At 36.5% G+C, this 11,412-nt stretch overlaps 1 pseudogene; it reads right to left on the reverse strand.

The window, feature by feature from the left end:
- The window catches only part of LOC112611337, a 105,294-nt pseudogene extending 101,947 nt beyond the window's left edge, over nt 1–3,347 (reverse strand).
- Nucleotides 3,348–11,412: the final 8,065 nt, after the last annotated feature.

The raw sequence follows: 11,412 nt of genomic DNA on the forward strand, positions 1-11,412 counted from the left end.
GAAGAACAAAATTATCACATAGTAACTCCAACAACTGCCTTAAATTAATATTGTGCAGCTTTCTAAAATCAAACAATAACAGTTTAAACCTATTATAAATAATGTATTAATTCTACAGGTAGCTTTTACTGTTGCAGTTCACTGTGGTCATTCTACTTATTATTAACTTTCCACATTTATGATATACAGATTGTGTTTGCCTTCTTGGCTCATTCTAGAAGTTTGTTGTACATTGGGTGAAAAACCAAGGACAACCTGAAGAACTCACTCATCTTGTCACTGGTTCCTGCTGGTAGAATTCTTATGCCTAGAAGTGCCATGTGGAATACTTTACTTTGTGTAGGAAGCTGGTGAAAAGTTTAGTGAATTAACTAAAATAATTTTACTTTTGTTTCAAATATATGGAGGCTGCATATGTCTTCTAGAAGTTCAGAATGATATTCTGAAAATAAATTCCCATTGATATTTTGTTGGTTTTCCACGAAATGGCCAAAGGCGTGAAAACTTTTAATATTATTTTGTAATGATTCAATAACCAGGTTATCAGTTGATTCTGTTTTATTGTATACCCTGTAAAAACTTCTTTTAAAATATAGGACAACCACAGGGTATATTCTCACAGTCAGTTGTACTTTTCTTTCTCTGAGGCAGAGTCTTGCTTTGTCGCCCAAGCTGGAGTGCAGCACCACGATCTCAGCTAACTGCAACCTCTGCCTCCCAGGTTCAAGCGATTTTCATACCCCAATCTCCCGCGCCACCACGCCCGGCTAATTTTTTATTTGTAGTAAAGATGGAGTTTCACCATATTGGCCAGGCTGGTCTCAAACTTCTGACCTCAAGAGATCTGCCCACTTTGGCCTCCCAAAGTGTTGGGATTACAGGCGTGAGCCACTGCGCCCAGTCAGTCAATTGTATTTTATTCTTCAAGTGCTTTTTATCTAAAGTCCTTTTGCACAATAACAATTATTGTTGTTTCTATACCTAATATGGAAACATTATAAGTAAGTGATGTTTGGTAAAGAAATTCTATTTTTTTCCATTTAAAGCACTGAGAAAACGAAACTCATAACCATCAAACCTTGGCAAAGATAATGATCTATAGTTCACCAGAGTCTAAGCTATACTTTGAGTATTATACTTTATATTTTTTATGCACAATATTGCATCATGATAAGTTGAAAACATTAATGTACCCCTAAGTATCCATAAAGATCAAGGCGTCAGAGAAATACAGAATCATTTTTTTAAATGAACAAGTGGCCTACTTCACCGAAAATTGTTATATAACATAAATCCAGCATTTAATGGTGCACAAAGTATGTCACTATATGTATATGCTCTATAGAACGCCATCTTCGGATTGTTCCTAACAAAAATTCTATGGAAGCTTGCAAGAGTTAATTTTATCTTCAGAAGAGCCTAACTATCTAGCCATGAAGTTGTTTAAAGGCTGGAGTACAGGGAGATTATTCTGTTTACTGAGAAAATGCTGTAAAATCCTTGCACAGTTTTAAGCCTGTGTCTTCATTCTTCATGTTTCCACTTACACGGTTGTCATCAGCAAGCATTTGTTTTCAGTTTACCAGCGAACCTAATGTAATATAGTGCAACTTTCTGTTGAATAAGGGAAGAGTACTTTGAAAACAATTAGAATTTAAATTAACCTACTTTTAAAATTTGTTAATATTTTTAAATTTATTTGATTGTCACAAATCTATGACAATGGCAAAATGGATACAGGCTACTAACAGTAATACATTGTCTGCCTGTTAAAAATTCTATAACAAAGGAAAATAACACATGTAAGTCAGTGAATGCTCAAAACCTCTTATGAAGGAGTAAAAATTGCAAAACATGTTGATTCTTAATTCTGAATATGAATATACGAGCTACATGAATGTAAATATTTATGCTGTATAGATATAACATTTAATAATGTCTGCAAGATGGTTTTCTGCTATGGAGTCTATGGGCTACCTTAAAGCACTAACAAATAAAGTTATTTTACTATGACTGCAATGAAATGGCTCAAGCTACTCCCCATTTTCAGAAAGAAGTTTATTTAATGTACAAAAAGTATGAATAGAACCAAAAGTAAATAAACATTATCACATTTCTTTACACTACTATCTAGTTCTTTTTTTTTTTTTTGAGACAGAGTCTTGCTCTGTCGCCCAGGCTGGGGTGCAGTGGCCAGATCTCAGCTCACTGCAAGCTCCGCCTCCTGGTTTTACGCCATTCTCCTGCCTCAGCCTCCCGAGTAGCTGGGACTACAGGCGCCCGCCACCTCGTCCGGCTAGTTTTTTGTATTTTTTAGTAGAGACGGGGTTTCACCGTGTTAGCCAGGATGGTCTCGATCTCCTGACCTCGTGATCCACCCGTCTCGGCCTCCCAAAGTGCTGGGATTACAGGCTTGAGCCACCGCGCCCGGCCTAGTTCTTTATATTAACTTTACCATTCAGATAATAGAAAGTAGGTGGCAATTTAGGGATTGGGAAAGAGAGAAAACCAAAAAAAAAAAAGTCCTTTCTACAACATGCACTCTTCTACACTGTGTATATCTGCGCTCACAGAATTGGCTTCTTTCCCTTCTCCACGTGCAGGGATTCAGTTGAAAAAAAAAAAAAACCAACTGGACCTGCTCAACAGCTGAGGGAAACTGGAAATGATGAGTCCACATCTCAGTGCACTGCCATACAATTAAAACAACGGTGTATCTACCGACTTATAATTTTTAGGGATTGCAAGCAAGGCTTTTTCTTGAAGTTGAACCAAAAACAACTCCCTGTGTCTAGACTTTGTAATATGTGCAGGAACATAAGGATACTGAGGAGGTTCAAAATGCGCTCTCCATCAGTGACCAATGTAGCCATCAATCACCCAGTCTTCAGAGCTGCATCTTGATCACCCATTGTCTCTGACATTAAGCATTTTAGTCCTCCAACTTCATCTTCTTCCGGGTTAAGTTCGCGACCAGGCGATCTGAAGAAAGTTGTTCCTAGCTGTAGCAGTAACACATGGGGTAGCCGGGGCTCATGTCCAAGCGGAGCCCTTTCTGGAGTCTTCTGCATTCTAATTTTATCAAATCCTTTCCTCAGGCACTCAAATCTGGCTGCAACCGAGCCGTCCTTCACACAGAGGGGCTCTTTCGTACCAAAAGTATTCATTAATAAGAGGATGCAACTTGATGGTGTGCTCTAGGGTGAGGGGCTGGGTCTGCTGGATGTACTTGCTGCCCAATGACTGACGCCCCGGGGCCAGCCATTCTGTGAGCAATTGGGTGGTGCCATAGACAAGCTGGTGAGCTCAACCCTGGAGGACAGCACGGAGGGGGAGGCAGGGCGCATGGTTAAGTTATCTGCAACCCACTCAGCAGCCACTGCCTGCCATTAACAGGAGACCCGAGAGAAGGCCAAAGCTCTTTCTAATCATAAATTTCATAGAAACTAGAGAAGAGCTGGCAAAATGGAAAAAAATTACTCCGTTAACCATGTGTTTAGACTTGGCTAATAAATTTTGGAATCTGTATCATTATTCGCTACTAGGCATCAATAAATATTCTAGACATTGTTTTATAGTCTTTTATTTTTTTCTTCTCTTCAATTTATTTTTAATTGACAAATAAAAATTATATCTATATTTATCTTACGCAACATGATGTTTTGAAATATGAATACATGGTGGAATGGCAAAACCAAACTAATTGACATGCATTTCCTCACTAATATTTTGTGGTGAGAACGCTTAAAATCTACTCTCTTAGCAATTTTCGAGAATAAATTGTTATTAATTATAGTCAGTATGTTGTACAATAGATTCCTTGACCTTATTTCTCATAACAGACATTTTGTAATCAATATCACCCTCATTCCAGCCTCTAGTGACCACTGTTCTATACTTCCATGAGTTTAACTTTTTGAGAATCCGCATATAAGTGAGATCATGTGACATTTCCCTTTCTGTGACTGGTTTGTTGAACTTAACATAATCCTACAGGTTCATCCATGTTGTCACAAATGACATGATTTTATTATTTTCCAAGGCTAAATAGTATCCTATGGTGTATCATATCACATTGTCTTTATTCATTCATCATTTGATGAAGACTTGGATTGATTCTGTATCTTGGTTATTGTGGATAATGCTGCAGTGAATATGGGAATGCAAGTATCTCTTTGACATGTTGATTTAATTTCCTACAGATGTATAGCCAGTAGTGGTATTGCTAGATCATATGGTAGCTCTATTTTTGATTTTTTTAAAAACCTCCAAACCATTATCCATAATGGCTGTACCGACCTATATTCCCACCAACAGTGTGCAAGGGTTTTCCTTTCTCCATTTCCTCTCCAATATATATGTTTGAGGTGGTATCTCATTGTGATTTTAATTTACATTTCTCTGGTAATTAGTGATGCTGTTTTTTTGTAAAATACCCGTTGGCCATTTGTATGTCTTCTTTTGAGAAATGCCTACTCAGTTCCTTTGCCCATTTTTAAAGAGGGTTATTTGTTTTTGTGCTATGGAGTTGCTTGAGTTCCCTAAGTATCTTAGATATCAACACCTTATCAGATGTATGGTTTGCAAATATTTTCTCACAACACTGGTTATCTTTTCACTCTGTTAATTGTTTCCTTTGTTGTGCAGGAGCTTTTTTAGTTTGATATAACCCCATTTGTCTATGTTCATTTTTATTGGCAGTGCTTTTGGGGTCTTACCCCAAAACATCATTGCCCAGACCAACGTCACAAAGCCTTCCTCTTATGTTTTAAATTGAGTTTAAATTGGTTCTTCATAGTTTGTCATTCTTGTCATTGCTTTTATATATCCCTGCTCATATTCTGATAGGCTGAACCAAACTGAGGGCCAGAAGGCAAAGGGGTCCTTTTGAAGAGTCAGATCATGGGACTTACAGCAGGTGGAGAGTAGATCTGATGGAGAAGTGGGAGGTACCTGGGACTTCCTATGAATTTCTTTACTGTGCAGGACACCCCTCTTTTGGAGAGATTTATTAAAGATGCTCGTATATGGGTGGAAGAACTACTCTTGACTTGCTTTTTCATTGAAATTGGCTGTTTGAACATCTTTAACTCATTACATATTTAACCTTAAGTTGTTGGATTCCCCTTTCAGGTTGAATAAATGATTTCTAACTGAATCCTTGCCTTTGAATTTTGATGCATATTTGGATGAAACTGTGTTTTGGGATTATAGTTTCAGCCTAGGCATCCAAGCCAGCATTACCACTGTGAGGAAAAGTTAATGTTATCTTCTGAGAGCTGTTCTCCTATGAGGAGCGATATCATGTGATATTTTTAAGGAAGTAAGATTTGCCAAAGTGAAATCCTAGATAAATAAAAAACTGATAGCTGAGATTACTGAAGTGTTGCATATAGTATTTGAGAAATCTTAAAGAATAAAACATGTAATGAAGAATTAGAAATGTAATAACATTGCTCAATTTTTTTATTTGAGATGTTAGCTTTGAGCAAATACGCTGAAGAATTATTTTAAAATTTGGCAAATGTATTAAATACTTTCCAATAATAATAAAATACATGTAGGCTTTTAATGCAATCTCCAAAACCATGTTTATCATTTGATGATTTTTTTCAAATAATATAGTCATATACAACTTCCCCATTTTAAAAGTGAAAAAAAAGTGTTTGGGGGAAAAAGTGAAAGAAATAAGCAGCCAAAAGTTACTGTAATATACTTGGAATGCAGTTAATGCAAAATACTACTATGACACAGCTTAATCCTCCCCAATGAGATGAGTTGTCAGTTGCCATTTAATCCGCTAAAGCATAGTCCTTTGTTGGGCAACAGAAAATAAGAAATTAGGAAAAAAGCAGTCTTTATTTAATCCTACTAGCCAGGGCTGTGATAAGCTGATAGAGAAAACAAAAGGGAAATTGAATTTCTCAGAAATAATCTAGCAAAAATGGGTCAGAATGGAGTGGAAAGGGCAAAAAAAAAAGACAATACCACTCTACTTTAAAATAGGAGGCAGCCAGAAATTCAACATGAATTATTATTTATCAAAAGGTACCCAGTTTCCAGCCTTGCTGTAAATTTCCATTTGCAGAAAGCTCAAATATCTCTGAACTTGATGCTCTGAATAAAAGTTGTGATTTCTAGAGGAAATTTACTAGCTGTCCTATTTCCCATGCAAAGGGACAAAATCCTGCAACTTCTAGCTTGACTTCCTCACTAGGTATGAAGTAATATCTCCTGTTCATATAAGATAAAGAAAAATCTTGTAGTTTGTAGTAAAGAAATATTCGTTTCTCATTTGCTAGTTTTTTTAAATTGAAGTTTTAGAATAAAGATACAGTAATTGGATATATGCCACAGGTAATTTCCCTTAAATAGGTTGCTAAATATGTTCTGCCTTATACAACATGCATTCAAGACATCTTGTAGATATAATTTATTTTAAAGCGGGATTTCTTTTTGAAATCCATCATTGTTTGCCGGTAAAATGAAAAGTTGTATATTACTGAAAATTTACCTAATTAATTACTTCTAAAATTGAAGCAGTAAAATTCCAAATTATAAAGGAATAAGTTAAATTGTCCCTGTTTGTAGATGACATAATTATATATACAGGAACCCTGAAGACTCCACCAAAAAACTGTTAGAATTAACAAACAAATTCAGCAGAGTTGCAGGATATAAAACCAACATACAAATATCAGTAGCGTTTCTACGTATTAAAAATGCCTGAAAAAAATCAAGAAAATTCCATTCACGGTAGCTACAAAAAAATAATAAATAAAACACTTAGGAAGAAATGTAACCAAAAAGTTGAAAGATCTGGATACTGAAAACCGTAATGTATTGATGAAAAAAATTGAGAAAGGGAAGAGAAATGGAAAGGTATCTCGTGTTCATGGAGTGGAAGAATAAATATTATTAAGTCTACACCACCCAAAGTGATCTACAGATTCAATATAACGTCTATCAAAGTACCAACGACGTTATTCATAAAAATAGAAAAAATAACCCTAAACTTTGTGTGGGACCACAAAAGACCCTGAATAGCCAGAACAATCCAGAGCAAACAGAACAAGGCTGGAGGCATCATATTATCTGACTTCAAAATTTACTGCAAAGTTCTAGTAACCAAAACTGCATGGTACTGGTATAAAATCAGACACAAAGGGCAATATAAAAGAATAGAGAGCCTAGAAATGAATCCATGCATTTACATCCTACTTATTTTGACAAAGGAGCTAACAAAAAACAATGGGGAAAGACGATCTCTTTATTAAATGGTGTCGGAAAGACTGGATATACACATGAAGAAGAATGAAACTAGATGCTCATCTCTCATTACAAATAAAAATCAATTCAAAATGTATTAAAGACTTAAAACTATGAATATTAGTAGAAGAAATCATAGGGAAAACTCCATGACATTGATCTGGAAAATGACTTTAGGAATATCATTCTCCAAGCACAGGCAGAAAATACAAAAATAGGCAAATGGAATTTCACCAAACTAAGAAGCTTCTGCACAGCAAAGAAAACCATCAACAGATTGAATAGACAACCAGGAAAAGGGAGAAAATATCTGCAAGCTATATATATGATAAGGGGTTAATATCTAAGATATATAAGAAACACAACTCAATAGTAGGAAAACAAGTAACCTGATTTTAAAATGGGCAAATGATCAGAATGTAGATATAGAAATGACCAACAGGTATATATGAAAAAAGGTTCAACATCACTAGTCATCAGGGAAATGCAAATTAAAATTACCACCTCAAACCTATTAGAATGGCTATTATCAAAAAGACAAATGATATGTGTTAGACAGCTGTGGAGAAAGAGAACCTTTGTACACTGCTGATGGCAATGCAAATTAGTGCCACCATTATGGACAACAACATGAGGGTGCTTCAAAAAATTAAAAATAGAACTACCATATGATCCAACAATCCACCACAGGGTGTATATCCAAAGGAAAGAAAAATCAGTATGTCGAAGAGTTAATTTGCTCTCTCATATTCATTGTAGCACTATTCATGACAGCCAAGATATGGAATCAACCTAAGTGTCCATCAATGGATTCATGAATAAAGAAAATACAGTAGGAATACTATTCAGCCCTGAAAAATAACAAACTCTTTTCATTTGTGACAGCATGGATAAACTTCCAGGAAATTATGTTAAGTGAAATAAGCAAACACGAAAAGAAAGATATCGTATGACCTCACTTGTACCTAGGATCTACAAAAGTTGGTCTTATAGAAGTAGAAAGTAGAATGCTGGTTCCCAGAGGCTGGGTGGGTTGGAGTGGGGTGGACAGATGTTGGGTAAGGAATATGAAAGTTCAGTTAGACAGGAGGAATAAGTTTGAGAGATCTATGGTGACTGTAGCTAATTATCCTCTATTGTCAAAAAATGCTAAGACAGTGGAAGTAAAGTGTTTTCATCACAAAAGTGAGAGCTATATGAGGTGATACATATGTTAATTAGTTAGATTTAGTCATCCCACAATGTATGTATACTTGAAAACATGTTGTATATAGTTAATACATTCACTTTTAACTATTCATTTTTTAAGTAATTTTTTTTTTTTTGAAACGTAGTCTCACTCTGTCGCCCAGGCTGGAATGCTGGAGTGCAGTGGCGTGATCTCAGCTCACTGCAACCTCTGTCTCCCGGGATCAAGTAATTCTCCTGCTCAACCTCCCAAGTAGCTGGGACTACAGGCACCCAGCACCACACCCGGCTAATTTTTGTATTTTTAATAGAGACAGGGTTTCACTATTTTGTCCAGGCTTGTCTTGAACTCCTGACCTCATAATCTGCCCGCCTCGGCCTCCCAAAGTGCTGGGATTACAGGTGTGAGCCACCGCACCCAGCCAAAAGTAAAATAAAATATTTTTTAAAAGCAATAGTCATCCAAAGATTTAATAACTTTTATTTATTTAATAAATATTCCGCTGTGAACATGGCAGTGCACTTGTTCTCTGTTGGTCTACATTCTAATTAAAATAGAGAAGATGAAACAGAATATATATATATCCATGACTAGATACATACAAGATATCAACAGATTATATTGATAGACAATATAACAAATAAAACGTGGTTTCACTTTGAGTAATGTATTTCTGATAAACTGTCATCTCAACATTTTATGTTATAGAATATATTAAAATTCAAGTTGCACTTCAAAACTCAGTACATTTATTATTAATCAGTGTCCCACAGGAGTTCTTTGCACTTCAAATACTGCTGCAATAGCTTAGGCACAGGCCCTCCCAGATGATGTTAGCATCGACAGTCAGATGGTGAGAAATTAAAAGACGTCTGTGAGACAATAACTACCTTCATTTAAGTGTTTTTCTACCACTACTTAGATTTATAGCAATTAATTTCCACATGCTTTAACAATAAGCCTGTCCTCATTAAAACACTAAAACCAATATGTAGAAAACATATTACTTCAGTATCTTGTCTCCAAACTGTTATATTGGCACTGGTTAGACAACATATTTTAAAAATTCACACATCTTATAGGCTAAGAGGTAAAAAAAATCATACTCAACTCTGGAATATAACATTTTGGGGTCTTATTGTAGGTTCTTCAGGCTTTAGGAAAACAACATTAAAATGTGCTGGCTTAATTTTCTTCTCTAGTTGTAGCCGCGTTGTCCTGTGTGAAGAGAATCCTTTAATGTTGCAGGAATGCGCCTTTTCAGATGCAACGCTAATATATACTTGGGGACCATTGACCTCGTGTCTTCAAGAGTCCCATTAACACACACACACACACCCCTCAGAAACCAAAGGTATTAAGAAAAGGAATAACCATATTGTATTTATATCTCAGGATGAACACTAAAGGTGATCCATTTCATGATCCATCCCTTTATTTCTTAAATCTTTTATGTCTTTTCCTTAATTTTCTTCCTCAAGAGATCTGCTCGATTGGCTCACATATATCAAACCCTGACAACTTTGCTAGACACCTTGCCCCCAGGACCTTATGAAGGTCTGATAAAATAGAATGAAACTTTACACTGACCTGGAGTTGATATAAAGGCATAGGATCACTCCTCTAAACATGGTTTTTAAACTCCAGACCCAACCAAGCTACTCTCCAAAATGAAAAGAAGTGGGACATATGCCTCATATAATCCACATTTTTCCTATTTGCTTCAAATTGGTAGAGTTAACTGTGGTCAACCAGGTCGTCCCTTGGAATATCATGATCTGGAAGCATTTTCCCTCCAGTTCAGGAAGGTCAGCTGCCTGCAGGTTGTGCAGGCTGCAAAGACTTATCCCAGACCAGCCTAAGATGTGAGCAGACCTTTGCAAAGATTAAATATGGCACAAACAACTTGACCTGTTTGTTTGTTACTGTTGTTGTTGTTGCTGCTCAATCTAGCTCTAATTTAACTGGGTCAGCTCTTCAAGCCACAGAGTGATGGTCTGGCTAAGATTCTTCTACCATTTAGGAAAAGGCAAATTTCACCAGGTAGGCTTTTAAGAGTCGCTTACATCAACTTAATTTTAAAATAGAAGTTAAATGAAAGCAAACGGTCTGTATATCTAAAACCCTTTCCCCAAACTCAGTTCTGATCAGAGGACGAAAGGCAATACGCAGATGCCAGTGATTACATCTTGGCTCACATGGTTCAACGTCAAGCGGTACATCCTGTTTCTGGCACGATTATATGGAGACCACAGCGCTGTGCTCAGTGCTGCTGTAAGAGGGCTGCTCGCAGCTCAAACTGGTCTGGGAAAGGTCCCTCCAGCCTGCACAACCTGCCAGCAGGTGAACTTTATGATTCTTTAGTTCAAAAGAAGTATTCTTGAAATGTGATGGGCAGAGACCTGGGGGTAGCTGTCTTAATAATGTGCCCCAGAAGCAGGTGATGCAAGAAAACCCCTCTGAAATGTTTTTTTTCAAAGAGTCGGAGATGAGGCCTAAAGGAAGATAAAATTAGTCTCCATGCATAAAAGCCAGCTAAACAGAGGTTAACATGTAAAGCTTAAAGCATATGACTTTTGACATAAAATTTCTGCTGATAATTTATAGAGAGTCATTATGGGCTGAAAGCTGTGCAAATTAGTTGTTTTCAAAGGAAATTTTCTTTGAAGTTTGAATGATTGCAAACTGATTAATATGATCCCTTACACATTTTTCTTACTATTAATTCTCCTTAGATCTTCTCCCTGAAATTAGCTTTTGAAAGACCATTAACTCTCTGGGATCACAGGCATCCTCCAATCTGAACTGATCATCAGTCAGAACGCAGAAGTTTTAGAACAAGGAAATTGAGCCACAGCATATTGATGAGAAAACAACCTCAAGCCTTGAAAAGGCCTTTCAGAGCTTCAAGCAAGCAAATCGCAATGACCTTAGCAGTACCTAGAAAGGATCCC

The sequence above is a fragment of the Theropithecus gelada genome, chromosome 18 (assembly GCF_003255815.1).
Source record: "Theropithecus gelada isolate Dixy chromosome 18, Tgel_1.0, whole genome shotgun sequence".
In the NCBI taxonomy this organism is placed as follows: domain Eukaryota; kingdom Metazoa; phylum Chordata; class Mammalia; order Primates; family Cercopithecidae; genus Theropithecus; species Theropithecus gelada.